Genomic DNA, 25,350 nt, shown 5'->3' on the forward strand with positions numbered 1-25,350 from the left:
AAAATTAATATACAGAAATCTGTTGCACTTCTATACACTAACAACAAAATATCAGAAAGAGAAATTAAGGAAACAATCCCATTTACTATCACATCAAAAAAGAATAAAATACCTAGGAATATACCTACCTGAGGAGGCAAAAGACCTGTACTCTGAAAACTATAAGATACTGAGGAAAGAAATTGAAGATGACACAAACAGATGGAAAGATATACTGTGTTCTTGGATTGGAAGGGTCAATATTGTTAAAGTGACCATACTACCCAAGGCAATCTACAGATTCAAAGCAATTCCTATAAAAATACCAATGGCATTTTCCACAGAACTAGAACAAATAATTTTAAAATTTGTATGGAAACACAAAAGACCCTGAATAGCCAAAACAATCTTGAGAAAGAAGAACAGAGCTGGAGTTATCACCCTCCCTGACTTCAGACTATACTACAAAGATACAGTAATCAAAACAGTATGGTACTGGCACAAAAACAGACACATAGATCAATGGAACAGGATAGAGAGCCCAGAACTAAACCCACACACTTATGGTCAATTAATCTATGACAAACGAGGCAAGAATATACAGTGGAGAAAAGACAGTCTCTTCAATAAGTGGTTCTGGGAAAACTGGACAGCTACATGTAAAAGAATGAAATTAGAACATTTTTTCACAACATATACAAAAATAAACTCAAAATGGATTAAAGACCTAAATGTAAGACCAGATACAATAAAACTCCTAGAGGAAAACATAGTCAGAACACTCTTTGACATAAATTGCAGTAATATTATCGATCATTTTTAACATAACTGTCAACTCTTAAATTTATAAGTAGAAAAAATGAGTCACATTATTTATCTGAAAAAAGTCTGTTAAGTAAAATATGACACATAATTATAGTAGCACCACAGGCAAGTGTTCCAGAATGTCTATCCTGGGAAGTATACAATCCAAGGAGAGGGGTGCCACATGAGCCAATCACTGATTCAAAATGCTCTAGGATGCACAGCAGGGGCAGTATAGTATAGTGGCTCTTTGAATGAAATAGACCCAGAGTGGAATCCTAACTCTGCAACTCACTTTGTGATCTTGAACAAATTACTCAGCATCTCAGTGCCTCCATTTCCTTTTATGTAAATTGGGATAATGACAGTAGCTACTTTAAGGATTGTTGTGTTTAGTGAGATAATCACCCCAGGAGATTTAGTCCACGACTTGGCACATAATAAACGCACTCTAAAAGGTAGCTATTATCATTAAGTGCCAAAACGAGTAGTAAGGATAATAAATACCATGAGGGGTCTCGGAGGACAGGGCAGTTAAGCTGGTTCCTTGAAAGCTGTGTGGGCTTTAAATAGACAGAGCGTTGAGGAAGAAAAAGAGGACTTTTCAGGTAGGAGGGAAAAGATTGTTAAAATTTAAGAGGTCATCCCCAAATCAAAGTAATTGATTTTACTTTGTATTTTTAAAAAGGTCCAACTGTCTTGTTTTGTCCAGCTGCCTTTCAAAAGCATCATTATTTAAAGTTTGATTTGCTTTCCTCATTACATTTTGCAGAATACTTGAATGTGAATAGCATGTTTTATTACACATATGAGAGAAAAACATTTTGAATCAAATTCAATGCTATCTTTAAGGTCCCCACTGATCCATCCTTTATAGTTTTTTGTCTAGTTGCTATTTTGCATTTTAATTTGATCCTGCCTTTTATTTACTTGCACCTATTACCAGAATGCTTTTTTTTTTTTCCGGTACGCGGGCCTCTCACTGTTGTGGCCTCTCCCGTTGCGGAGCACAGGCTCCGGACGCGCAGGCTCAGCGGCCATGGCTCACGGGCCCAGCCGCTCCGTGGCATGTGGGATCTTCCCGGACCGGGGCACGAACCCGTGTCCCCTGCCTCGGCAGGTGGACTCTCAACCACTGCGCCACCAGGGAAGCCCCAGAATGCTTTTTTAAACTAGATATTTTGTAGTATTTTCTATTCAGTACTTGATGAATGCTTATTATTGTAATTCATTGCTCAGAAAAATTACCATATCCCACATCAATCATTACACTCCGTTATCCATGGGGTCTAAACCGTTTCACGGTCATTAAATGAATATGTTATTTGGGAATTAAATCAATGGGAAGAAAGGGGAAGGGCATGCAAAGGTGGTGAGGAGGGAAGGAAGATAGCAGTGAGGCTTAGGCAGAGCACGCCTTTCCCTACAAGCAGGAAATACATACGAATCCTCAGGCTTTCCCTTCTTCTACCTCCCTATCTGTCTCTCAGTCCACTAAATGTAGTACAAACTTGCATTAATCTCTCTTGCAGACTGAGGTGGGCAGGGGGGCGGGGCTTTGTACAAACATCTATGGAACATACTGTCTTAGGTCTTGTCGTCTAAGATGAAGACCCCAAGTCAAGAATTTGAGTGCCAGTTGTTTATTTGGGAGGTAAACCTAGAAAATATCAGTGTGGGAATGGAGAAGTGAGACAGGAAGAGGAAGGAAGCCAATAAAGGGTCTGTTATTGCCAAGAAGTTATCAGGGTCATTCATTCATTTAAAATGTTTAAAATAATAAATGCTTCCTGGAGAAATTTCAGAAAAAAATATATAGTGATATAAATGTCAAGAAATGTGAAGGGTCTGAGGTTTTGCCCTACTTGCAGGCTATTAAGTTAGCTGGCCACAGATTCATATTCATAGAGGCTGGCAGAGACAGGAGACTCCTGGGTAAGAGGCAATGGAATGCATCGCTTGTGGCACAGCAGGCGGCCCCCATGTCTCACAGGGCAAAGGAGAACGGTCCAGGTGGATGCTGCACGTACAGTATTTATCACCAAGTTCCCATCCCCCACTGACTGGGGCTGCTCCTGGGGGCATCAACTCTGTGGCACTTCCGGCCCACCAATCATTCCACCACACCCAGTTGCCAGAGCCAGTCCTGATCAAAATGTGGAGTTGGCTTTGATTGCCAACCTCCCCTTCTCCAAACTTTCCCTAAGGCGACTGTCTCCATCTTCCCCAGGAGAGGAAGGGTCCACATCTTCATGTATCTTGGACTTTTAATGCCTGTGAAGTCTGCCTTTGTAAAGTCTTCATCTGTACTAAGGAGGAAATGGCTGGGAGCAGTCATTTTAACAGTGGGACTGGGATGGAGGTTTTAAAGCTAAAGATATAAACACCCTGTCTGGGGAGACTTCAGATATCAGATGGCAAGTGGAGGAGGCTATAGGTTGGAGGGAAAATGCCCACTTCACTAAAGCTGGGATTTCCTGGATGATCCTCAGGTGGACCGGGAAGGTCAATGCCCTGCTCTGAGTGCAGCCTCCCAGGGAAGAAGAGCCCTTTGACCTCCCTGTAGCCTCCCTACTATTCCCTCTGACTCGGCTCTGTACTAAGTCATTTTGATTCTGGGGAATCCAACAATCTTCCTACGTTTATATTTTGTCCATTTTCCTCTTCCTCCTCTCCCTAAATGATAGATCACTGGACTGAAAACAAAATTCCCTTGTTTCAGATAGCTGGGTCACGGCGTGACCAAAGTACATAGGATCCATCCTTCCTTCATCCCAGAACACTCTGATGAGAGGCCCTGCCCCCCTTCTCCCACAATTCCCAGCCAGCGACATCAGAGGATAGACAGCTCAGTGTAGCTTATAGATTTGTGATCAATTAATACCACCCTCCAGGCGAGGGAGCATCATAGGGTGGAAGGGATCTCAAGTCCCTAAGAAACAAACAACTCCCTGGGGCTTTACTCCATGTGTCCAGAATTAACACTGTTAGCACCCACTGCTGAGCTCAGTGTCTTTCCACTCTTGCTGAGACCTATGTGAATTTCAATCCCCTCACCCTTCTTTTCTCCAGGTTCCCTCAGAGCAAAACATTTCCCAATGCCTTTTCATATCCATGAGATAATTATTTCGGGCACTTGGCAGCTTTGCTATTACTATTGCTGTCGTTGTATCCTATGACTGTTCAGAAAAAGAATCTGGTGGTTTCAGAAATGTGTGCTCATCTCATGACATTTATGTTTTTCTGATGGGCATTAGTTATCTGTGGACATTTCTAATCATTTCTTTTAGAATGTCAGAGGTCAAGTCTTATGATCAGGCAGTACTCTGCTCTGAACTTAATAAGTGCTCAATTAACATTCATTTAGTTGAGTTCACATTTTTCAGAGGAGGTTTTAGAGCAGTTAAAAGAGCATCATGCCAAAGCTAGTGTATCAGTCAATTTCCAGTCAAGGACATATGAACTACTCGAGGTACTTAAAGCAGAGAGGGCTCTAATGCAGGGAATTGGTTACAAAGGTGTTGGAAGGGTTAAAGGAGTAAACGGTGTTGGTGTGACTCAGAGACAAGGAAACTGCGGCTATTCTAGGGGGACAGGGTGTTGGCTGGATATCAGAAAGCTGCTACCACCCAGAGACTGGAGCTCACAATCCCGTACTTATTGTTGATATTACCTGGACCACCACTACCATGGCTACTCCACAAAAAGAATGGCGTCTACCTTCTTACTGCCTTCTAATCTGTCGTGACTGCCTTCTGTTATTGGAACCCAACCAGAACTCAGCTGTCAAGGGAATCTGGGAAATGTGGTTTGTAGGCTTCCAACCCTGGTGGTAACAGGGAAGGTAAGTGTAAAGCTGAAGGTCCACAGACATCTGGGATAGATGATTGGGCCAGTGCTGATTTCACAGCACCCCGTGCGGCGGGAAAAGTCTTCAGGGGAGCAGTTAATCCCCATACCAGAATTTCGCAGCAGTCCCACCTCTGGGTCTGAAGAAGGAAGTGTTGAGCTGCTGTCAGCAGTCAGTGATGCCTCCCTTACATGAGAGCCTGGGACCCTAGGTGAGTCATCGTCTCCTTCTTCCAAAGTTAATTACTTCAGTTAAAAGACAGAAAGGAAAGTGACACACGGGAACACAGCAGGTGCAGCAACTCCAACCTACTGAGAGTGTAAGTTTGAATCGTTTAGGAATTTGGACATCATGGCTTTTTACTTTGCCCCCTTTCTACCATCTCTCAGATGGAGAAGGTTGACAGTTATTGAGTGAATCTGGGCTGTGGAGAAAGCCAGATATGATCCCACACAAATTTACTGACCAAAATTATCCCGTCTGGTTGTCTCCAGATAACCGTCAGGGCTTTCATTGCTACTGCTTGTATGGACATGGCTTTGTGGAATCAATTCTCTCTTGCTAAGGTTGGGGCAGGGACAGCAGGACTAGGTATGGTCACCCTAGCACTGGAAGCAGACGTGCTTTTTCCTTTCATCTCTGCCTGTGGCCCCAGCCTTAACCATAGGCTATAGAACCCAAGGAGATCATGGCAGTGTTGGAGAAATATGTGAGTAAGACAGCCCTACTTGCTTTTGGCAAAAACCACCTTTGAAATGAATGAATGAGAAGAGATCTGAATGCCCCCTGACTATAAATTTCCCACTCCGGCTTGTGACAAGTATCTTTAGTCTACCTTGAATTAATTTCGGTGTGTGGTGTGAGATAGCAGTCTGATTTCTTCTTTTTCTTTTTCCTTTTTACACACAGATATCCAATTGTCTCAAACCATTTATTGAAAAGTACATCCTTTCTCACTGATCTGGAATACTACCTCTTCTATATATCATGTCCATGACTGTATAGACCTGTTTCTATTCTATTACATTGGTCCCTGTCTGACTGTGGATCCTCAGCTCAGAATGTGACATGAGAGGAATAAACTTTGCTTTTTAAGTCTCTAAATTTTAGGGGCTCTGTTTGTTATAGCAGCTAGGCCTTCCTTAACTAATACAGGAATTGGTACCATGAAAGTAGAGCACGGCTATAACAAAAACCTAAAAATTTCATCATTTGCTTAATGCCTAGGCAGCAAATGATAAAGAAATAAATAGAGCAGGCTGGAAAGCTGGTGACCCCAAGATAACTGGTACAGCTGTAACTGAGCAGGACCCTATGGGACAGACCCAGGACAGACCCCCTCCCCCTATCCTCTACTTCAGCTCCTCTCTGAAGTACCTGGATAATAGTGTCTGCTGCACATTTCTTGAGTTGTTTTACAGATGCTAAAACCACCACCAGGGAATTCCCTAGCGGTCCAGAGGTTAGGACTCGGCTCTTTCACTGCCGTGGACCCAGGTTCGATCCCTGGTCGGGGAACTGAGATCCCGCAACCGTGTGGAGCGTTAAAAAAATAATAAAATAAAATAAAATAAAACCACCACCAAATGGAAGAAATTAACTACTTGATGATCATGAGCACATAGCCCACAGACCCACTGGTGTCTAAGGATTGATAATATTAACCCCTGTGACATCACCCTGTTACCTCACCATCAAATACCCCGCAACCATGCCTCAACTGGCCTTTAAAAATGCTTTGCCCTGGACTCCTTGCTTGGCACCCTGCAATAAACACTGCACTTCCCTTCACCACAACCTGGTGTCAGCAGATTGGCTTTACTGAGCGTGGGCGAGAGGACCCAACTTTGGTGTGGTAACACAACTGTTACCTATGTTAACTCGAAAGGCACACCATCTACCTACCAAGCCAGTAGCTCTAGGGCAAAAGCCAGAATGCCAATGCGTTGTGGCTTCTCCTTGCTGCTTTAGCGAGGTATTACAAGAAACAGATGAACTCAGACAAGAAACAGCCAGTTTGCAAGCAGAGGTAGAAGGGAACAGAGAAAATCATTATATTAGAAGCCTCACAGGATTGGAAAATCCAACTGCTCCCGGACCCAAGAGATATGTCTCTTGTTTTTTGCGGTACGCGGGCCTCTCACTGTTGTGGCCTCTCCCGCTGTGGAGCACAGGCTCCGGACACGCAGGCTCAGCGGCCATGGCTCACGGGCCCAGCCGCTCCACAGCACGTGGGATCCTCCCGGACCAGGGCACGAACCCGTGTCCCCTGCATCGGCAGGCGGACTCTCAACCACTGTGCCACCAGGGAAGCCCGAGATATGTCTTGTAATCAAAGTCTATTTAAAGATTCATCAAGACCTTTATGTCAAACATTAAGACAAACAATGGACCCAGTGTGGAGGCAAGGATCAGATTATGGTCAACACCCCTCCTCTCATCAAATCTGTTGTTCCAGATAGCAACAAGTTAGCATACTTTAAGAGATAAGAGGCACAGAGACAATAAGGAAGTAAAGAGTAAAGCAGACCTAAGAATTATGTCCAGAAAATTACTTAGGTTGTAGATACCGGCATGTGAAAGTGATTGGAAGCAAACTAAATAGATGTCTACTTTCACATTTCATCAATTCCTTTTTTTCTTTCAGTTTTATTGAGATACAATAGTCCCTTGGCATCCGTAGGGACTGGTTCCAGAACCCCTGTGAATAGCAAGTTCTGTGGAGGCTCAAGTCTCTTCTATAAAACAGTGTAGTATTTGCATATAACCTATACATATCCCACATACTTTAAATCATCTCTAGATTACTTATAATACCGAATACAATGCAAATGCTACGTAAATAAGCGTAAATGCTATGTAAATAGTTGCCTACATGTGGCAAATGCAAGTTTTGCTTCTTGGAAATTTCTGGAATTCTTTTCCGAATTTTTTTTTTTTTTTGGCCACACGGTGCGGCTTGTGGGATCTCAGTTCCCTGACCAGGGATTGAACCCGGGCCACGGGAGTGAAATGCTGAATCTTAAGCACTAGACCACCTGGGAACGCCCCTGAATATTTTTGATCCTCAGTTGGTTGAATCCATGGACGTGGAACCCTTGGATACAGAGGGCTAACTGTGTACAGGCATACCTCACTTTAATGAGCTTCACTTTGCTGTGCTTTGCAGGTACTGCATTTTTTACAAACTGAAGTTTTGTGGTAACCCTGCCTGTATCAAGCAAATCTATCGGCACCATTTTCCAACAACATTTGCTCACTTTGTGTCTCTGTGTCACATTTTGGTAATTCTCACAATATTTCAAACTTTTTCATTATTATTAAATTTATTATGGTGATCTGTGATCTTTGATGTTACTATTATAATTGTTTTGGGGAGCCACGAACCGTGCCCATATAAGAAGGTGAACTTAATAAATGTTGTGTGTTCTGACTGCTCCACTGACTAGCCATTCCAGTCTCTATCCCTCCCCTCGGGCCTCTCGATTCGACTCACAACAATATTGAAATTAGACCAGCTAACAACCCTATAATGTCCTCTAAGTGTTCACGTGAAAGGAAGAGTAGCACGTCTCTCACTTTAAATCAAAAGCTAGAAATAATTAAGCTTAGTGAGGAAGGCATGTTGAAAACTGAGACAGGCCAAAAGCTAGGCCTCTTGTGCCAAACATTTAGCCAAGTTGTGATTGCAAAGGAAAAGTTCTTGAAGAAAATTAAAGTGCTACTCCAATAAACATACAAATGATAAGAAAGTGAAACAGCCTTACTGCTGGTTTGGAGAAGGTTTTAGTGGTCTGGATAGAAGATCAAACCAGCCACAATATTCCCTTAAGACAAAGCCTAATCCAGAGCAAGGCCCTAACTCTCTTCAATTCTGTGAAGGCTGAGAGGGGTGAGAAAGCTGCAGAAGAAAAGTGTGAAGCTAGCAGAGGTTGGTTCATGAGACTGAAGGAGAGAAGCTGTCTCCAGAACATCAAAGTGCAAGGTGCAGCAGCAAGGGCTGATATAGAAGCTACAGCAAGTTACCCAGAAGATCTAGCTAAGATCATTAACGAAAGTGTTTACACCAAACAACAGATTTTCAGTGTAGACAAAACAGCCTTCTATTGGAAGAAGATGCCATCTAGGACTCTCATAGCTAGAGAAGTCCATGCCTGGCTTCAAATCCTCAAAGGACAGGCTGACTCTCTTGTTAGGGGCTAAGGCAGCTGGTACTTTAAGTTGAAGCCAATGCTCGTTTACCATTCTGGAAATTGTAGGGCCTTTAAAAATTATGCTAAATCTACTCTGCCTCTGCCCTATAAATGGAACAACAAAGCCTGGATTACAGCACATCTGTTTACAACACGGTTTACTGAATATTGGAAGCCCGCTGTTGAGACCTACTGCTCAGAAAAAAAGATTCCTTTCAAAATGTTACTGCTCATTGACAATGTACCCGGTCACCCAAGAGTTCTGATGGAGGTGTGCGACAATATTAATGCTGTTTTTATACCTGCTAACACAACGTACACTCTGCCGACCATGGATCAAGGAGTCAATTCAACTTTCAAGTCTTATTATTTATGAAATACATTTCATAAAGCTATAGTTGCCATAGATAGTGATTCTTCTGATGGATCTGGACAAAGTCAATTGAAAAAATCTTCCAGAAAACTACTCTAGATGCCATTAAGAACAAAAGATCAAAATATCACATTAACAGGGATTTGGGAGAAGTTGATTCCAGTCCTCATGGATGACTTTCAGGGGTCCAAGACTTCAGTGGAGGAAGGAACCGCAGATGTGGTGGAAATAGCAAGAGAAGTAGAATTAGAAATGGAGCCTGAAGGTGTGTCTGAATCGCTGCAATCTCACGATAAAACTTTAACAAATGAGGAGTTGCTTCTTATGGATGAGCAAAGAAAGTGGTTTCTAGACATGGAAACTGCTCCTGGCAGAGATGCTGTGAAGATTATTGAAATGACAACAAAGGATTTAGAATATTACAGAAACTTAGTTGACAAAGCAGCGGCAGGGTTTGAGAGGACTGACTCCAATTTTGAAAGAAGTTCTACTGTGGGTAAAATGCTATCAAACAGCATTATATGCTACAGAGAAATCGTTTGTGAAAGGAAGAGTCGATTGACGTGGCAGACTTTACTGTTGTCTTATTTTAAGAAATTGCCACGGACACCCCAACCTTTGGCTACCACCACCCTGCTCAGTCAGCAGCCGTCAGCATTGAGGCAAGAGTCTCCACCAGCAGAAAGGTTATGACTCACTGAAGGCTCAGATGATGGTTCACATTTTTTAGCAATAATGTGGTTTTTTAAAATTAATTAATTAATTAATTAATTTATTTATATTTGGCTGCATTGGGTCTTCGTTGCTGCACACAGGCTTTTCTCTAGTTGCAGAGAGCGGGGGCTACTCTTCGTTGTGGTGCCGTGGGCTTCTCATTGCGGTGGCTTCTCTTGTTGCGGAGCATGGGCTCTAGGCGCACGGGCTTCGGTAGTTGTGGCACACGGGCTCAGTAGTTGTGGCTCACGGGCTCTAGAACACAGGCTCAGTAGTTGTGGCGCATGGGCTTAGTTGCTCTGCGGCATGTGGGATCTTCCCGGACCAGGGATCAAACCTGTGTCTCCTGCATTGGCAGGTGGATTCTTAACCACCTCGCCACCAGGGAAACCCAATAAAGTGTTTTTTAATTAAGGTACGTACACTGTTTTTTTTAGACATAATGCTTTTGCACACTTATTAGATGACAATATAGTACAAACATAACTTTTTTTTTTTTTGCCGCACCATGAAGCATGCAGGATCTTAGTTCCCTGACCAGGGATCAAATCCGTGCCCCCTGCAGTGGAAGCGTGAAGTCTTAACCATTGGACTGCCAGGGAACATAACTTTTATATGCACTGGGAAACCAAAAAATTCATGTGACTTGTTTACTGCGGTGGTCTGGAGCTGAACCCACAATATCTACAAAGTGTGCCTGTAATTGACATACAGCCTATATAAGTTTAAAGTGTACAGCATAATGATTTGACTTACATATATCATGAAATGATTACCACAATAAATTTAGTTAACATCCATCATCTCATATAGAAAGAAAAGAAAAAAAACTTTCTTTCTTGTGATGAGAATTTTTAGGATTTACTTTATTAGCAACTTTCAGAATATACAATACAGCAGTGTTAACTGCGGTCATCATTTTGGACATTACATCCTCAGTACTTATCTTACAACTGGAAGTTTGTACCTTTGGACCACCTTCATCCAATTTTCCCATACTCCACCCCATGCCTCTGATAACCACATACCTAATCTCTTTCTCTATGAGTTTGGGTCTTCTGTTTGTTTTGTTTTGTTTTAGATTCCACATATAAATGAAATCATGCAGTATTTGTCTTTCTCTGTCTGACTTGTTTCACTTAGTATAATGCCCTCAAGGTTCATCCATGTTGTCACAAATGGCAGGATTTCCTTCTTTATATGGCCAAGTAATACTCTATTGTATACATATACCACATCTTCTTTATGTATTCATCTGTTGTTCTATTCATTGTTAGGTTGTCTCCATGTCTTGGCTGTCATAAATAATGCTGCTATGAACACTGAGGTGCATGTATCTCTTTGATTCCTCAATTCTAAGACACCCTTTTTTTTCACATTTTAACATTCCAGAAATCAGAAGTGTCTTACAATTGATAGTGAGTCACAATCTGTTTGTCAAGCATCTGTCCTGATGTAACTGTTGAAATACACAGGAATTTAACCATAGTAATTCATATTGCCATCACTTTGGTTGGGCTATATGCACTGTTGATACTATATCTGTTAAGTTCAGTTGCCATTTAAAACATTTTCAAAATATTATCCCATCATTTGCCATTGAAATGAAGAATTATTGTATTTTCAAAAGGCACAGAGCAGCAAAGCATGGATTTGATATTAATGAAGGTTCAAATTCCTCTGTTGGGATCAAGAAGTACCAGCATCAAAATTTGCAAAACAGGTGCCTATGGCTTGGGGAATCCCAGCAACAATAGTAGAATGTTAACTAACGCAGCATTACCAATTTTCTAGATGACGAAAAGGATGGTAATATTCGGGAAAACTTGCAATACCAAGAACCAAGTTGTGAAAATGATACAGCTCCCGAGAAGAGTATTTCCCCAACTTCTTCTTCATATGTGATCATGGGGAATAATGGACAAAGAAGAAACTCCCAGAGAGCAAGGCCAGGCTCCCTAGAGGATAACAAACATGGAGATTCTCCCCGTCGGTAGAATCGGGGCAGTCAGGCTAGTCAAGGAATTTAATCTACTGTCAGGGGTAGGAGTCTTTGCATTACCTGCTAAGTGGGCACAACAATCACTATGGATCAATGACTGTTAGTGTTACTAATTCTTCCTTTATCCAAATAAGAGTTTCATTATAGTTATCTTCTTCCCATATCACTATTGGATATTGGGTAGGGAGAGAGCAGACAATTACTTTTTTTGTTTATATTTATACAGACCATTGGGAGCCACACTCATTAAATTCTATTTTCCCTTCCTCCATAACAGTAAAGCCATAGCTATGATGTGGCTGCCTGCATGGGACTACATTTCCCAGTCTCCCTCACAGGAAAAGGAACCCATGGTCATATGATAAAGATTTCACCAATGGAATATGAGTAGAAGTGATAGAACTTCAGCTTCCCTTACCTAAGAGAAATTCCCTGACTCTGGGATTCTTCTCTTTCTCTCTGCTAGCTGGAATAGTAACTAGAGTGACCTTAGAAACCATGGGTTGAAGATGCCAGAGTATCCAACTAGCCTGAAACTTGGAACCATTATATAAGAAAGAAATCAACTGCTTTATTCTTTAAGCTCCTAATGTTGGGAATCTCTTTGCCACAGCACACAGCCTTTAACCATAACTAATAAAAATAATTTACAACTGTTTAAACTTATAATGAAAAATATTAGATAACTTCCAAATGTGTGAAAAGCTAAGCAGTTTCGTTTGTTTGTTTTTAAGTTTCTTTGAAGGGATTCCAAGATAAAGGTTTAAAGACTCCTGGGATTGGTCATACTTGGTGGCCTCTGTTTCTTCACTTTCTAGTCTAGCTCACCAACCTATTGTATTCTTGGTCCCTCCACCTCCAGAATGAGGGGATGCAGGTTCCGAAAAGGCAGATATATTAATCACTTGCTCTACCCTCTACGACCTCTAGATATATCAAATGCCTTCCCCACCCATAGTTTCTTCTAAGGGAACCTCCCCCACCTTCAGCTCCTGCTGTGAAAGTTGTCCCATATTTTGTTCCATGTGACTCAGTGCACCCCACTTCCCCACCCCTGTCATGGTCATAACTGACTGAGCCAAGGTGGGCACTTGACCAATGAGCCAATCCATAGACAGGCCAGGAACCTCTGATGCTCCGATGTAGCCTGGCCCCACACACCAAACTGGCTCTGATGCTGAAAGCTCCGCTTCTCTGTACACTGGCGCCAAATCAAATCTTGGAGACAGAGTTTTGGGTGAAGTAGAAAAGGATAGCTTCATTACTTTGCCAGGCAAAGGGGGACACAGCGGGCTCCTGCCTCGAAAAACTATGTGTCCCCACTTGGAGAAGATAGTGAGAAGTTTTATAGTAATTGTTCAAAGAGGGTGTGTCCATGTCTCATGGACATTCTTCTGATGGGTTGGTGGTGAGGTAACTAGGAGTCAGCATCATCACCCTTCAGGTCCAACTGGTCTGGGCTCTACAGGATTGCAGGCAGCGTATCATTGTTAATCGTTAACTTCTCCCACCTGGAGGGGGTTTCATATCTGCAAAATAGCTCAAAGATATTGTTGTGTGTATCCGTTGATGGGGAAACAGGATCTTGCCCCAAGGCTGCTCTTGACTGTTTGTTTCTCCCTGGTCTTGCATCCCCTCCCTTCCCTAATTAACAGCTGCTTGAATCTGCCCATTGGAACTCAGGGAAGGTCATGGAGGCTGAATGAAGGCTGTTTCCTGTAATCCGAGAAATGGGGGACACAGAAAGCCTTTGTGCCCAGGAGCTCCACAGGGTCCTGCTCGGTATCAGCTTTATCACACTACTACTTTTTAGAAAATATGAAACCAATGGCAGAGGAAGCTGAAGATGAGCCCATGTCTAGAGAGAGGCCACGAATTAGTTCTGGGACCATTCAGGGCAGAAAATCTCAGGTTACAAAGAAGCAGAAACTGTGCATTGGCAGAAGCTAAGGGGTAGAGAGTAGAGCTAAGTTATACAGAATAGAGGAAAAAAGTAAATCAGAGAGGGCATTTCTGTTTCATGTATGGTATGCCAGTCGTCCTAGTTATCTTAAAAACTCTCAACTACAAACACATGGGAATTCTGGATAAAATCAAACAAATATCCTTTAAAATGCATAGCTGAGGTAAGATAATTAAATCTGGGAAGGGAAGAAGGAACAAAGAAAAAGCCAAAACCAAAGTGGTAATCTTGCACTGATGGAGGATTTATTGTTCTCAGCAAACAAGAAGCATGGCGGGGATGAGAGATAAAAAGCTTCCTCAGTGAAAGGATGGACTATTATTCTACCCACCAACAAAGGGACATCATGAGGACACTTGTCAATCTAAGCCTGACAATTGTCAGGGTACCCAAGTGGGACTTACATCAGCTGGAGAACAGAGATTAAGTGTCTCCAGTGTGGCTTCCCAGACACCTGGTACACCTTAGATTCTCAATTGTGTTCGAATAATTGAGTCTAGTGCTCATTTTTGGGAAGCCAGTCTGAGGGCAGTTATCCAATCTGTTCCATTTGTCCACACCACCAGATGAATGATATTTGTCCACCCTGTGGAATGAGTCATGGCTATGAAATGAAGTTGGGAAAGGAGATCTGAGGCGCTGACAGGTGTTTAGTGTGAAGGTTTAGCAGCTAGGGCCCGCTCTGCTGTTTCTGATAGACTTCTCAGTAAGATTGAGGGTAATGGTGATCAAACTGTGGTCAGAGCTGTCTGGCAGAGGGCAGCAAACCCAGCAGTCAGTTAAAATATAAAGTGTACAAGCAAAACAGTTATGGAGAGCCACACCAGGGCATTTTCCTTCATGAAGAAGGCTCCAGGGATGGCTCTAAAAGACAAAAAGTCATTAGTGTCCCTCCTTCCTCTGCTCATCTTGGCATCTGAGGTGCTCCCTCGCCACGTGCTGGTGTTGCTCTCCACAAAATTGGTGTGGCTCATTTCAGCAGCTACAACTTCACCTTCTTCCAATCATCCATTGCTCATACCCAGACTTTTTGTCCACAAGGGTCAGATGCAAGAGGGACAAGAGTTTTTTTAAATAAAACTTAGACCTGTTATGTCCCCCAACTTTGGTCCATGTAGGTCACTGTAGGGAGATTCAGTGAGCAGTTTACTCAACCAAGTGATCATTATCCTTACGATCTAGACCATGGCAGTACAACAGAGAATCCAGATACCTGAACCAGAATTGTTTCAATCCTCTTGGCCCTTTTTGGACTAAGCTGCCATCCAAGGAGTATATCAACCAGGCTGGCTTGGGGTTGCCATTAGGGAAAGAAAGAAGTACCATGCCTAGAAATGATCAGGATGAAGTTCTAACTTTTCAAAATAGGTTTCTAATAACCCCATCTCTTTTGTCCTTGGCTACCTAAGAAGTAGCTGAAAAGGGATGATTCCTTTTTGGGGAAAACTTCATTCAGTGACCAAACTGCCTTACTAAGGTATATAGACCAGAAAGAGGTGAGGAAAATAGGGTCAGAAATCTTTTTAAGTTGATTTTTGAGTAGGCTGGTCAAAACCCACAACACCAGATGCCTGTGGATGGTAGGAGCATGGAAGGATGATTGAATACCTTGACAATCAGCCCATTGTGTGTGGCTTTTTCCACAAAAGGGACATTATTGTCCTGCCTGCAAATGGTCTGGGAAGCTGATCACATGACACAGATTAGCTTTAAGGGCCACACTGATTTGTTTGGACTCAGCTGATCAGACTGGAACAGCAGGACAGTAACCTGAAAAAGTGTCAACAGCAGTGAGGCCCCAATAATAGGCCTGAGAGGGGGTCAAAGGTCCAATGTAGTTCATCTTCCAGGACCAGATGAAGTCAGTGTCTCATGTAATGTGGCCTCCCTCATTGTGAGACAAATGGGTCAGCTTTTGGCAAGAGTCACAAGCCTGGCCTCTGCAATAAAAGCATACGTTTCTTTATTTTGTACCCAATCTGTGAGGGTGAATGTGTTGCCATGTCTGATCTAAGCTGCAATGGTGATAATCTGGGCAGTGCAGCCTTGATTAGCAGCTTGATTTTCAGATGGTCTCATGTGAGAATTGGCCTTTCCACGGGCATTGACATGAGTGACCCAGATGGTTTGATCAGAAGTCATGTTTTGCTTCCACAGCATACGGCCACAAATAAGAATGTCTTTATTATTTTTCAAGTGGCAGACCAAGCAACTAGGCCATTGGCAATAGCCAAGAAGTCAGTGAAAATACAACAAGGTTCATCAAAGGAAATATTGATCAGTGCTATGAGAATGGCCTTGAGTTCTGCCCACTAAATGGAGCCATGTTCATTTTTGGTTCTGCATAGCTGGTGGTGAGGTTGAACAGCTGCAGCATCCCAGTGGACACCACTGGGTTTCAGTTTGAACCATCAGTGAACCAGGCCCAGGCATTAGGGGAACTTCTGTGAATCAAGGGTCCCATTAGCTTTGTTTCAGGCAAGAGAGTGGGGGATAAATTATCTCCCAAAGGGATACTCGTCACTTTTGAGATGCTACTTGGGCCAGGCCAGCTGCTTTCTTGAATATACCACCTCCTTTTGACAAGTGACGCTTATTGGGCCCATCCCACCTTGTTAGTCATGGAGTTCAAGTTGGCTTACTCCCAAATGGCGATATCAGGTTAGAGAGTCACAAAGCCTCCATGGGTCAGGTGTTCAGTTTTGACAAGAGCCTAGAAGCAAGCTAATAGCTACTCTTCTAAAGGGTTGTTTCTAGCAGCCATGTCAGGGAGGTGATTAGTCCAAAACCCCAAGGGGCATTTCTGGGTGGAGGCTGCCTCCCATTGCCAGAAACTTTAATCAGCAAATCATCCATCATGATAATTCAATTTATGGGACCCTAAAGGTAGAGAGCACGCCATATCATAGCCTGTAAGACAGCATGCCTTTGTGAGCCACATACCATCTCCAGTACCCACAGCGTCCAATAAGGTGCTGGGCTTCCTGTTTGGTTTGGAGGGCCAAAGAGCAGTTTTTCCATAACCGCCACAGGGATTGAGTTTTACAAATCCACTCACTTAGTCCCAAGAAAATTTGCTTGGTGATAAGGCCCCTGAATTTTGTTGGGATTATCATCTACTCTTCCTGGCTACCTCCATGGTTTGGTAGCTTAACCATCAAGGTCATTGAGCCTTAGGCTTTTGACTTGCCAACAAAGCATCATCCATATAGTAAAGGCTTTGGACATGGACGGGTAGAGGAACTCGTGCCAAATCCCGACTCACCAAATGGTGGCAAATGGCAGGGGAGCTTAGGTACCCCTGGGGGATACTATAAACATATATAGGAGGCCTTACTACCTGAATGCAAACTGACCTTGATCCTCAAATGTCAGTAAGATGGCACAGAGGTGTTAGTGACATCTAAGGACTGCATACCACCTGTCATCAGCCTGTGTAGTGGATTCAGTTGCAGTCGCAATGTCTGGAACAGCCTGGGCTATGGGAGCAACAATTGAAATCAGTTGGTAATAATCTGCTATAAGCCTTCAGCTCCTGTTAGTCTTTTTTACTGACCATTGAGGGCTGTCATTTTGAGATACTACATCACTTATCACGTCTGATGCGTTTAAGCCTTTAATCAAGGCTGTTATTTCCCCTTCTCTTCCTGGGGATTCTTTAGCTTCTGGTGAATCATAAGAGAAGACAGGGAGGTGGATTGAAAAGCTATTTATACTTCTGCTAAAGACTGAATTTTTGTGTTTTCCCAAAATTCATATGTTGAAACCTAACCCCCAAGGTGAGAGTTTTAGAGGGTAGGGCATCTGGGAGGTGATTAGGTCACGAGGGTGGAGCCCTCATGAATGGGATTAGTGCCATTATAAAGAGACCCCAAAGAGCTTCCTTGCCCCTTCTGCCATGTGAGGACACAGCAAGAAGATGATCATCTATGAACCAGGAAGCAGGTCATCACCAGAAAATGAATCTTTTAGCACCTTGATCTTGGACTTCCCAGCCTCCAGAACCGTCAGAAATAAATTTTTGTTGTTTATAAACCACCCAGTCTATGCTATTCTGTTATAGGATCCTGAACCGACCAAGACAACTTCCCACTGTTTCTGTCTATGCTGTTCTTCCCAATGTCAAAAATTGCCTCTGGCACTTATGAGGTGGGGATATGACACATTAATTCCTACCATACATTCAGGTGAGGAAGCAACAATGACAGTACATTAAATTGGCCTAATGGACTCCACTGATTAGATTTCCTTCCCCACTGTCAACCATGCATAAGCACTATTAGCTGGATCTGAGGGCCTTTTCCTTCCCCAGGTCTGGTAGGATAGTGACTTGGGCATCTGTATCCAACAGAGCCATCAATGTTTGAATCCTTCGCTTCCCCCAAACTCCCCTTGGATGGGTGCATAAGGTTTTCAATCCTGCTTGGGGTCGGTAAAACCGTGGCCCCATTTCTAAATCACTTTTTTCTTAAAGTGGCCAAGGTTATGGTAGAGGAGGGAGAGATTGGGGGCATGGAGGGAGAAAGTGGCTGTATGCTATTAAGTAAAAAGGGCTTTGCATTTGAGCAATGTGGCAGCAGCTCGTGATGCAACCAAACAAACGTCCAATGTTTTTAACCCACCCAACACTTTACATTAAGCAGAAAAGTTCTTATGGCTGACACCATCGATTTCAGCTTTGGGAACCCCTTTACTCTAGTCATAGCTACATGGCTTCCTGGCTGGAGGTATTGGGTTTGCACTCCATGGCTGACACGGGCTTGGCTTGCACAGCAGCAACCTTCTTTGAGGACTCCATTTTAACCCAGGGCATCTGTTGCCCCATCACCAAGATAAACATCTCTCCCTTTTTTAAAAAATAAATTTATTTATCTATTTATTTATTTTTGGCTGCGTTGGGTCTTCGTTGGGTCTTTGCGCGGGCTTTCTCTAGTTGCGGTGAGCAGGGGCTACTCTTCGTTGTAGTGGGTGGGCTTCTCATTGTGTTGGCTTCTCTTGTTGCGGAGCACAGGCTCTAGGTGTGTGGGCTTCAGTAGTTGTGGCTCGCGGGCTTAGTTGTTCCATGGCATGTGGGATCTTCCCAGACCAGGGCTTGAACCCGTGTCCCCTGCATTGGCAGGCAGATTCTTAACCACTGTGCCACCAGGGAAGTCCCAAGATAACATCTCTTATGTTCTCACCTGGTTTCAACATGAGGGGAGTTTTCCAAGGCAGCAGGGTTGACTGTAAGAATGTACCTAGGTTTGATTGGGTCAATTTCTCATTCTCCAGTGGGTCATCTTCACCAGAATTGTAAACCCAACCTTAGGCAGTAAGAGCCTGAAGACTAGTCAATGCTTCATCCATGGCTTCCCATGGCCATTTTTCTGTCTGGGGGAAACCTCCCTGGGAGGCCCAAAGCTCTCTTATAGGAGCCAGAACCAACTGCAAAAAACCTCTGAGACTTTCGTTGTCCTCTCCTAGTGGATCTAAAGCAGACATGATAGACTGCTGGAGGGGCTGAGCCAGAGGACAGCACAGCTCTTGCCTTCTTCCTTGAAAAGCATTATTAGCGTCACTCCCTCATCTTCCAAGTGAACCAGCCAAACTTCTAAATGCTTTGTCTGGTTTCTGTCCATAATGTTCATGAACTCCCCTCCTTTCACACATCTCTGCAACTGTTGTGAGAAAGAGGACAGAATCTTTTGCTCACCTTGGACAAGTCTTAGTGCTGTTATATTGTATATATTTACCATGAAAAAAAAATTTTTTAATAAGACTGAATGAGAAAAACTAATCTAATTCTAATACTAATTACTAATTCTAATACTAAATACTAATTCTTGGTACCCTTAGCAAAGATTAGTTGACCATATATGTGTGGGTTTATTTCTGGTTTCTCTGTTTTGTCCCACTGGTCTATGTGTCTGTTTTTATGCCAGTACTATACTGTTTTAATTACTGTAGCTTTATAACATAGTTTGAAATCAGGAAGTGTGATGCACCCAGCTTTGTTCTTCTTTATCAGGATTCCTTTGCCAATCAGTGCCTTTTGCAGTTCCATATGAATTTTAGGAATTTTTTCTGTTTCTGTGAAAAATGCTATTGGGATTTTGATGGGGATTACACTAAATCTGTAGATTGCTTTGGGAAGTATGGACATTTTAACAATATTAAGTCTTCCAATTGAAGTGGAGCATAATATGAGACCCCAAAATATGCCTCTTTGCAAAAAAGAATTATCTTGACAGGTTATTTTCAAGAAAGAGCAGGCACAGCAGAAGTTCTGAAAAACAAGTAGAAGTTATCCTTTTGTAAGGGACATGTACATTTATAAAGGAAATTTCCATTTGTGTGTCTCCCTCTCTGTACCAGGAAGAGAATAATAGCTCTAAATCACAGGAAATGCTTATCAATGGAGAAGGCACCTACTTAAATCTGCATAACAACCTTACCCTTGTTTACTGTGCCTTTTCTGATAACCTCCCATAACTGGCTCCCTTGCCCTCCAACATCTCTCTTTTGCCTTTAACTGAAGATAATATTTAAGGTGGTGTCTTGGGCCATTTCAGAGAGTAACTCAGTTTTCCTGGGTATCTCCCAGGTATTGAAGAGGTAAACGTTATTAAACTTCTGTTTTTCTCTTGTTAATCTGTCTTTAATTATGGGGTGGGGGTGTGTGTCTCAACCAAGAACCTAGAAAGGTAGAAGGAAAATTGGTTTTCCTTCCCTACACAATCCATGAACATGGGGATGTTTTCCATTTTTTGTGTGTGTCTTCTTTAATTTCTTTCATCAGTGATTTGTAGTTTTTGGTGTATAAGTCTTTCACTTCCTTGGTTAAGTTTATTCCTGAGTATTTTCTTATTTTTGAGGCTTTTTTATTATTATTTTTATTTATTTTTTTATGGCTGTGTTGGGTCTTCATTGCTGTGCGCGGGCTTTCTCTAGTTGTGGCGAGTGGGGGCTACTCTTCATTGTGGTGCACAGGGTTCTCATTGTGGTGGCTTCTCTTGTTGCAGAGCACAGGCTCTAGGTGCTCAGGCTTCAGTAGTTGTGGCTCGCAGGCTCTAGAGCACAGGCTCAGTAGTTGTGGTGCATGGGCTTAGTTGCTCTGTGGCATGTGGGATCTTTCCGGGCCAGGGATTGAACCCATGTCCCCTGCATTGGCAGGCGGATTCTCAACCACTGTGCCACCAGGGAGGTCCCTTTGATGTTATTTTAAGTGGGATTGTTTTCTTAACTTCCTTTTTGGATAGTTCATGGTTAGTGTATAGACGTGCAACTGATTTTTGTATGTTGATTTTATAAAATGAAACTTTACTGAATTCATATATTAGTTCTAACAGTTTTTTTGTGGAGTCTTTAGGATTTTCTACATATAAGATCATGTCATCTGCAAAGACAGACAGTTTTACTTCTTCTTTTCTGAGTTGTATGCCTTTTATTTATTTTTCTTGCTTGATTGCTCTGACTAGGACTTACAGTACTACACTGAATAGAAGTGGTGAGAGAGGGCACCCTTTTCTTGTTCCTGATCTTGGAGAAAAAGCTTTCAACTTTTCAGTGCTGAGTATGATGTCAGCTGTCAGCATTCATGTATGGTCTTCATTATGTTGAGGTACATTCCTTCTATACCTAATCTGTTAAGAGTTTTTACCATGAAAGTGTACTGCTTTGATTACTGTAGCTTTGTAATATATTTTGAAATCAGGAAGTGTGATGCATCCAGCCTTGTTCTTCTTTTTCAAGATTGTTTTGGCTATTTGTGGTCCCTTGAAATTCCATATGAATTTTAGGATGCGTTTGTCTATTTCTGCAAAAAAAAAAAACCATTGGTATTTGGGTAGCGATTACACTGAATCTGTAGATTGCTTTGAGTAGTGTTAACATCTTAATGATATTAAGTCTCCCAATCCATGAACATGGGATGTGTTTCCATTTATTTACGTCTTTTAATTTTTTTCAGAAATGTTTTGTAGCTTTCATTGTACAACTCTTTCATCTCCTTGGTTATTCCCAAGTATTTAAACGTTTTTGATGCTATTGTAAATGCCATCTGCAAAGACAATTTTACTACTTCCTTTCCATTTGGATGCCTTTTATTTCTTTTTCTTGCCTAATTGCTCTGGCTAGAACTTTCAGTACTACGTTGAGTAGAAGTGGTGAAAGCAGGCATCCTTGCCTTGTTCCTGGTCTTAACAGAAAAGCTTTCAGTCTTTCACCATTAAGTTTGATGTTCGTTATGTTTTTTTCATATATGGCTTTTATTACATTGAGGTAGTTTCCTTCTAGTCCCAGTTTGTTGAGTGTTTTTATCGTGAAAGGGCGCTGATTTTGTTAAATGCTTTTTCTGTATCAATTGAGATAATCACGTGGGGTTTTTCCCTTCATTCTGTTAGTGTGGCATATTATATTGACCAATTTTTGATGCTGAACTACCTTTGCATTTCAGGAATAAATTCCACTTGGTCATGGTATTTAATCTTTTTAATATGCTGCTGAATTAGGTTTGCTACTATCTTGTTGAGGATTTTTGCCTCAGTGTTCATAAGGGATGTTGGTCTGTAGTTTTCTTATGGTGCTTTGTCTGACTTTGGTATCAGGGTAATGCTGGCCTCATACAATGAGTTAGGAAGTGTTCTTGTCAATTTCTTGGAAAGGTCTGAGAGGGATTGGTGAGAGTTCTTCTTTGGTAGAATTCACCAGTGAGGCTACTGGGTCTAGGACTTTTCTTTGTTGGGAGATTTTTGATTACTGATTCAATTCCCTTACTAGTTTTAGGTCTATTTCATGTATCTTTTTCATGTGTGAATCTTTTTTCAAATCTTTCGCTGATTTATTAATTGGACTGTTTGTCTTATTGGGCTGTGTGCATTTTTTATGTACATTCAACATACAAGAAGTTTGTTAGATAGATGTATTGTGAATATTTTCTCTCAGTCTGTGGCCTTTTTCATTTTTTAAAATAAAGAGTAGAGGGACTTCCCTGGTGGCCCAGTGGCTAAGACTCTGTGCTCCCAATGCAGGGGGCTCGGGTTCAATCCCTGGTCAGGGAACTATATCCCACATGCCGCAACTAAAGACCCCACATGCCTCAACTAAAGATTCCACATGCTGCAACTAAAGATGCCGCACGCCACAGTGAAGATCCCGCATGCCACAACTAAGACCCGGCCCAGCCAAATAAATAAATATGTAAAAAAAAACAGCTAATGTTTAAAAAAATAAAATAAAAAAGAGTAGACGTTTTAATTTTGATAAAGTTCATTTTGTCAAATGTTTTTCTATTATGGTTGGTGTTTTTGATTTCCCATCTAAGAAATCTTTGCTTATCCTAAAACTGAGAACATTTTTTCCAATTCTTTTTCTAGAAATTTTATAGTTTTAGCTTTTATGTTAAGGCCTTTGAGCCATTTCAAGTTAATTTTTGTGTATGATATTAACTAAAGGTCATGGTTCACCTTTTTCCACCTATCTTTTTTCCCTCTATACATCTTAGGTTCATTATCTGGGGCCCTGTAAATTAGACTAATAAAAGACAGATTAACAAGAGAAAAACAAGCAGAAGTTTATGAGCCTGTGTATCATGCACACATGATACATGGGAGCACTCAAATATGAGTAACTCAAAGGGGAGATTAGAACTTGGGCTTATATAGTGTCAGAACAAAAGAAAAATACATTTCTAGAGATGTAACAAGACAAAGGAGAAGGACTTTGAGTTTCTAGGGTGGAAAATTGTGGGAAGGCAAATGCTTGGGGAGAACTAATGGAAATTAAGGACTACTTAGTAAGGTTTGGTACATAGATTTCTTTGGCCCTGTCTCTGAGCTGATGAGGGTCTAGAGTTGTCCCCAGTTATTAACTTTTGTCATTCTTGGTAGAGAGGGGAGGGGGAGCACCTTTACAAATTTATATCCTGCTTTTAGGCAAATGGGGGGGGGCAGAAAGCTTTTCTTGTATCTGCTTCTTCTCAATTGCCTTCAACTCAAAAGGATCCTTATGGCACAGTGGCATATTTTGGAGTGGCATATTCTGCTATCCTTCAACACTTAGCATTTATATTATAATTGCCCTTCACGTATCTTATTCCCTGCACTTCATCCTGATGTCCTCAAGTGTAGGAAATATTACTTTGTATCTCCAGTACCTAGTTCAGTGCCTGAAACACAGTAGGTGCTGAATTGAACTTTACCTTAAAATTACTGCAATTCACCCTTGCTTGACAGATTCCAGAAAATGAGTGTCCAAAAGAAATTATTCTCTGTCAACAAGCTCTAGAAGCCATAGTCCCTAATACGGTCCTTTATTCATAAATTTTTCATTTTGTATTGAATTTGTGTGAGCAAGAACTCATTGCTAATCTCTTGACAAACCGATTTACATTACAGCAAATTGTATCCCCACTCTGAGATTATTTGCATTTAAAAGTGAAGGCTGAAAAGGAGAATTCCTATTGCCAGGGAGGAATTCCAAGCATCTGTTGCTGGCCAATGAGGTGAATTTTTCTGAAGGGGCCAGAAACTGTTCAGGGGGGCAAATACCAAACCATACCATAGAAGGAAATGATTTTATCTTTATTGTAACTAGCAACAAGAACTATTCTGAAGACTTGAACAGAGACCTAAGGGGACTGAAATTTGGAAAACACAAGGAGAGTGAATGTACTAGTAGTTAAACAGTTAAAGCAAAATTATGCTTCTGCCTGCAGTTCCTGGGATTCTGTCCAAACAGCATGCTGTCAGCAGCATCAGCTAGCAGGAACGCATAATCTTCCATCCTTTGGTTTCAGTGAGTAATATTAGCTAAAAAAAACACTCCAGATTTTTTGTGTTCATATGGTATAACTTACTTCAGACATACCCCTTTCTCCAATAGTTACCTCCTACACTTGGGGAAATTTCTTTTCTTTCTTTCTCTCTTTCTCCCCCTCTCCCCCACGTCCCTTCCTCCCACTCTGTCTCTCTTTTTTTTTTTTTTCAATACAGTATCCAATTCAGGAAACCAACCAGCATCTCCCAGGACAAAAAGGTAGCTTTTCAGACTGTAAAGTCACTTTTCTTACATTACCATCATTCTTTGAGTTAAAGGAGCACAATGGCTTCAGGTTTTAACATTTCTGAAATCAAACGCACTACCTAACTCTTTTCTCCCCCCTTAAAATCTCTTATTAAATTGATGGTCAACTAATGACATGGCATCTTAGAATGGAGGAAAGATATGCCATGGAAATGCCCTCACTGTCATTACCTTTATCCAAGGAACAAAGCAAAAAGACATCTCATTCCCTACACTACAGTGCAGTTCAAATCAACAAAATTTATTGAAGATTTATTACATGCAAAACTCCATGGTGTATATAGAGCTGAATAATTCAATTCAACCAAAGCATATTGAGGCTTAAATGCAGCTGGCACTAAGGTTACAAAGAATAAATCATGGCCCCAACTTTAAGTAGCTCAGTGTGGTCAGGGAGACAGTCTACAGGTA

This window comes from Monodon monoceros, unplaced genomic scaffold (assembly GCF_005190385.1).
Source record: "Monodon monoceros isolate NGI ecotype Baffin Bay Population unplaced genomic scaffold, NGI_Narwhal_1 Super_Scaffold_22, whole genome shotgun sequence".
In the NCBI taxonomy this organism is placed as follows: domain Eukaryota; kingdom Metazoa; phylum Chordata; class Mammalia; order Artiodactyla; family Monodontidae; genus Monodon; species Monodon monoceros.